The sequence below is a fragment of the Nelusetta ayraudi genome, unplaced genomic scaffold, assembly GCF_046127955.1.
Source record: "Nelusetta ayraudi isolate G7.1 ecotype Tasmania unplaced genomic scaffold, CSIRO-AGI_Nayr_v1 ptg000070l, whole genome shotgun sequence".
NCBI lineage: Eukaryota > Metazoa > Chordata > Actinopteri > Tetraodontiformes > Monacanthidae > Nelusetta > Nelusetta ayraudi.
In genome coordinates, this window is record NW_027466120.1 from 6,093,837 (window position 1) to 6,100,109 (window position 6,273).

A 6,273-nucleotide genomic window follows, 5' to 3' on the forward strand; every position below is an offset into this window, starting at 1 on the left:
TGCGTTGTCAGGTGAATTAACAGCTTGTGTGTGTGTGTGTGTGTGTGTGTGTGTGTGTGTGTGTGTGTGTGTGTCGTGTGTGTCGTGTGTGTGTGGAAGCTCATTCTATAAACACAAAATGAGCTGGGAGTTTTATACATTTTAAATCACTCGGTGAGTTAAACAGGATGGTTTAAAGTGGGAGGAGCATTCGTTGATTATGTTTAGCTGTTAAACTGCCACCGTTTTGCAGTTCAAAGCAGTAAAATCTACATGTTCCACATCCTGGAATCCTGGATGAACAGCCACCTGAGGCAGCATCCACTTGTATTATACCAACTTTTCTTTCAGGGGGGAAACAGTGTCCCCAAGAATCAGAGGAGTCAAGTGAAAGTCAACCCTATGATGATGCCTCTCATGTATTAACACACAGCAAGTTAGCACAGCAATTGCCACTCTTAAATCTAGGCTTTGTGTGGATTTTAGTACAGTCGCGCATTTGTTGATGTGCTGAACTTTAAATCAACTGAGCTGGCTTGTAAACAAACACACCATCTCCACTGTCTCATTTCTGTAAAAAGAGGTGTCTTCGCTAAGCTAACCTGATTTTCATGTCTACAAAACACACAATCCTTCAAATCACTTAACAAATCATTTAAAAGGGTCCACTGATATCACACTAAGGTCAGAGGACTCACAGCTGAATGATAAAAAAAAAAAACAACAACAAAACCAAATGACACAGTGGCATCCAACAACCGGACAGTGACTCGGCCCAGACCTAGTGACAGTCCTGTCATTTGTCAAGATACCTGTCATTTCTTTTCTGTTTTGTTGTTATTTTTCTTCAATATATAAAGGGTTGGTCTTGTCTCGATGATCTCGATACTCTCTAGTCTTGATAATCTCTTGGATTCAGTTGGTGCGGTCTTGACCACAGCACTACCTATGAGGGACAAAATATTCCTTCTGACCTTGAAGTGCAACATGTGCAGAGTCCAGCCTCCGAGACAGACAGCTTTGCAGCTGACCTCAGCTCCATTCAGACCCGAGGCCGTCCATCGGAAAACGTGCGTCCTTGCGGAGGAAAGAGGGCCGGCACCGAAAGGATCTGTTTGGGACCGAGACACAGATTAGTCTGGGATTTTGGAGGGGGGGTCAAATGAGGTGACGGCGATGAGTCTTCAAACCACAGAGACCCGGCGAGCCGTCGATTTGGGGGGTAAACATGCGGCAGCCGCGTCTACCAGATGTAAATTCCTCCACTATTACAGAACTCTTATGCAACCCCACAAATTATGAATGAGTAAATGAGTTGGGCACACGCACCAGGGAGGAAAACCACCCGTGTCCAGACGGCCGAGTTTGTGCTTCCGTCCCACGTTTTCCGAGCACCATGCAGGATTTTCCATCACCGTAAACGGCCCATTGAGGTACAGATGTCTGGGTTCGAGCGCCGCGCGGTTGCCGTTTTCCAAGTGTGACATGTGTGATTTAGCTTGCAAACACATGGTGCCGGTCTCTCATGTGGAAATAGTGCATTGTCATGACACATATGCTCAGAAAAAAATAAAAAATAAATAAAATCAGAGAGCAAAGGGAAAGGCAGAGACCATCACCTTCTGATGGCCTTTTAAGTCATTTGATTAACACCAGGTGAAACATTTCTCAGAGCTTTGAAAATGAGGTAAGATTAAAACACACACATTGGTTACATCCCCAGAAAGTGTGCTACCTAAAAACCTCCAGTGTGGTAGCAAACCAAGTTGACACACGTGATAGGATTAAAAAAAAATACTTTTTATTTATCTCAAGTGTCTCTTGTGAAGAGCCCATAAAAAGCATTTTAAGAGGGGTGGCAAAATGTGTAAGGTGTTTGAACAAATCTCCACTTTATTATGTTCAATCATTCATATATTGCTAGTTTTATATAGGTAGCTACAGCAGTTATTTCGTCATCCTCTTTGAAAGGAAGCTGCAAGGAAAGCAAATTGTTTGAACTCTTTTGAATTGAAGGTTAATGAGGTGGAAGAGTAAGACTTCGGAACTATAGTCTAAAACCTTAGATATTTTTGGTACGATTAATTTTGTCCTTTTCATGTCCCTCGTGCTAACATTACGGCAAGGGCTAATTATCAGTACTGCAACTGGCCACCGGGGGTTAGAGGGAGTCATAATATTTCTGCAAAATCTGAATTTGTGGAAGAGGCGTTTCCTCTTTGCACAACAATTAATCAGTTGTGATTAAAATTGGCCTCTGACTGAGCGTGCTTACGAAAAGTTCTGAACATTTCACCCGACCTCTGTTGCACCAACAGGCAAGTTTGATTTATTGTGGTCGCCTCCTGTGGACCAAAGTTGAAAGCGCAACTACCCCTGAAGGACTTCTACGCTGCTCGGCCGTAAGCCCAAGAGGCCTACGGAGGTGCACTTGGCGTTTAAACTGGGGCAAGTAATGAAAAAGGAGTGCGAGGCCGCACTTCACAAGGCCATAATGCTTTAATTTCAGGTTTCTACAAACAGTGTCATTTTTTCGCCAGTGCCTTAAATTTGATTTTAAGATCAAACTCCGCGTTGCCACTGTCGTGCCTACTGGCACTCTCTGAAAACCAATGTTTGTAGTGCAATTTTCGAAAATGTGTATTTCAGCAGTACTGCAGTGAGATTCAGACATTACACTGCATGTCAGACTGCTGACAGGGTTTCCCTACGCATGGCTCCCAAACGTCACCAGTGCACTGAGGATTCCTATTTCATCCCCGCCACAACTCGAGATCCTGGAAAACAATCTCCCCCAACCCCTGCCCCCGCCCCCTCCCATCCCTCCTACCGCCGCCGCCGTCGCCGCCAAGTCCTTTTTTCCGACAGAACAGGACAGAACTGAACTAAAACGTTCCATCAACAAGGAAGCTACATCCATCCAGACCAGAGCGAAGCTCCCCGTTATGTAACAGGATTCTGATCGATACTCGCATGTTTGCAAAAAGAATTCACGTGTCGCAGCGTCCGCTGGAAAAGTGGAAAAGTGGCAGACGAGCTCATGGGTTTTTCCCCTTTGGAGCAGAGCGAAGCTAAAAATCCCAGCAATATTAGCCTCCCCCAACCCCCCCACCAACCTCCCCAACAACGCCCACTCCCTCGTCTGTCCAGCTTTCCAAATCCAGCCGGCAATATTTCACAACTTTAACATCTATTATCTTTTATTATCAGCCAAACGTGGACACAAATAGAGTCAATATTAGGTTGTCAAAGCAAAACAGAAGTGATCCCGGGGTTCAGGCCTGCGTCGTCTCTCAGCTGCATAAACATAAACGTAAACAATAGTGCGGAAGTGGACAAACAAATGATAAAACAAATAATAGTTTTTTGATAAAAGCTGTGGTTGAATTTGCCAAATAATCTTCTCCTACTGTCTGTGCATACTGGGTGCATGTCGACTGACCTTCAACACAGTTTTAATCTCACCTTATAGGTAAAAGACCTATTATCTATTCTAATCTATTTTTTCTTAGTGAGAATTTCTCCTTTTGCTAAAAGGTTGCAGACTCTCTGCTGGCCTGAAGTCACTGTGCAGCAGCAGCAGCAGATCCTCTCCAGGAAACTGGCCAAGGCCCTGCCGCACGGTTTAAGCGGGTACCATGGTCTGAAGATGGAATAAAGATCCCATACGGTTCCATAGTATCAGTGGAAGTTTCCCGAGGCAGTCTGTGGTATGTTGTGAAGCACATGCATGTTGTGTCTAGCGCTCTGCCTCTAGCTGTTCCATTGGGAAGCACATGGGGAGACCTTTTCCATGCTGGAAACTAATTCCTGCCTTGTAGTGCCAGAGACGGAATGCACAGTCTCTGTGATCATTACCTAGGACTGGTTGCATAACAGTTGTATGTTGAGTGCTTAAAGTCTGATAATCCAACTTTAAATTTAAAATAAATGAATAAGTAAATGAATAAATAGTCAGATTGGACTGTTTGGCAGTGGAGCAGCTGGTGGAGGTTAGAGAGGCAGCCCCACTGATCCTGGGGAGGAATTCCACTTCTTGGGACAAGTTAAATGGTCTCTTTTGATGGTGTAACTTGGGCCATGCACATGGGCCATGGAACAAGCAGCTGGATACACGCTGCAGTTCTACTTCCAACATGCAATGCTAGGTTCTTAAAGCATTGCACAATTTAAAAACTCCTAACCTACAGAATGAGCAATACTTTTGAGGCAAAAGACACAAACTGTGAAACAGTTATGTGTCCAGACTTTTGACTGTTGGTGTACATAAACATTGTGAATGTGTTAATGCCGTGACCGTTTGTTTTTTTTAAATGATTATTGCTGATGTGATAGTGGTGGCGAAGATGAAGGAGTCAGATGATTCTAAAAGTGTGGGAGAAGTTGGAGTAGACACTTATTATTATTATTATTATTATTATTATTATTATTATTATTATTATTATTATTATTATTATCCCTTATTATGAGGCCAAAATGAACCCATGTTGTACTGTGAAAGCATTAACTATGGATCTGGCAGGGTTACACATTCACTGAGACTATGTCAGTGTGGATTACCTGAGTGACATCAATGCAGCAGCACCTCCAGGCAACAGGGACTCCCTCCTCTGGTCAAAGTGTGTCTAGCACTCAGACGCTTCACTCTGCTTTCATCCTGTGTTTGACATTAGGTGCATCTGATGGGAAACACAGCCACCTTGATCATTTCAGACATGCGTGTATTCTGATTGATAATCCTCATTTCTCTGAGGTGTTTCAGATCACTGACTAACTGACTTCTCCCATGACTTCTATCCAAGGTTACTGGACTTTTCTTATCATTTTATCATTAGCAGTTTTACATCTTCAGTGGAAAACATTCACTTTCCTGCTTATCCAATAGCACCAAATGTATATGAACAACATAGTCTGCAATTAAAATACTATTTAGTTTGCTCTGATTGCTCACTTTTTTTCTCTCACGACCTTCATTTTCTGGTTCTTGTTTTACAAGAACCAGCAACTAAAATGATATTGGCAGTGTATAGTTTGCTTTACTCTTTTATGTTTGAGTGTATAAGATTTAGTTACATCTCATGGTAATAATCATGGTGCAAATTCTTATTTCATCCATTTACAATGTTACACATTGGGCTTTAACATAAAATACAGAACACATGACTGCAAGTAAAAGAAAACAAGGGTTTTATTAATCATCAGCACAATGTTCACATTAACACAATTCTCCCTTTTTTTGTTCTTCTCACTTGAGTGCAATCAAGACCATTAAATAAAACATGTTAATAAATAAATAAAAGAGGTTATTTACAAGCAGCCAAACCGATCACTTTATCATCAATCACGAAACGTAAAAATAGAATTATCGGTTGTACAAAAAAAAAGGTTGTGTGCAAACAAAGCTCGTGACGTCATTATTTCTAGTTCAACATGTTATTGACAACGTTTAAACGTGGCACCTTGTTAAATCCACACAGTCATTCCCCTTCAATCCACTTAAAATCAGCAACGATTCCACGACAGTTGGTTTAAATTTACAGTATTTCCATCATCGCAGCTGCAACAAAATGAAAGTAGTGTTTTCTTCCTCGATCAACTGTGCAGCAGAAACGCTTTTCGACAATATTCACATTGTATTGAGATTTTTTTTCCCTTCCTTCCCTTCCTTAAAACGACGTGGAGGTTAGTCGAAAAATAAGCAGCGACGGGGACGGAATGGTGAGACGGTCTAAAAGGGGCGAGCTGGACGCGGGTCACCAGTGTTATTTTCAGTTATGGCTTAAGGTCACTGTTACAGTGAGTCACGACGCCGACGAGAGCCGACCACCTTCCTCTGCACACACACAACTCAGCCAGTCCAGAGATCCTCTGCTGCGAAGAACCAAAACTGCTCCGTGACCGCCCTGACCACTGTCCACACACACGCACACACACGCACACACACACACACACAAACGGGGTCACGCTAAAATAAATGCCACCTCCGCCGCGTCGCCTCGTAGCTTCGTCGTGACGCACAAACGGATACACAAACCTGAAGACGTGCGCGTTTCATGCAAAGTCTAGACAGTAAACACTTTATTTTTTCTCAACGCCGTCCAAGCGTCTCGTTTCTTCGGCCCAAAATTAGAAACCGCAGAGTAAAGTGGGAGTCCTGAGAGAAGTGTCACTTCCGTTCAGAGTGGCACAAACTATACGGCGTTAAAATCTGGATCTGGATTTGAAATTTGAGGTTTTCTTCTTTTTTTTTGGAGGGGGAATTTTCCACAACACTTCACTCTGGAGTTTCAAAAC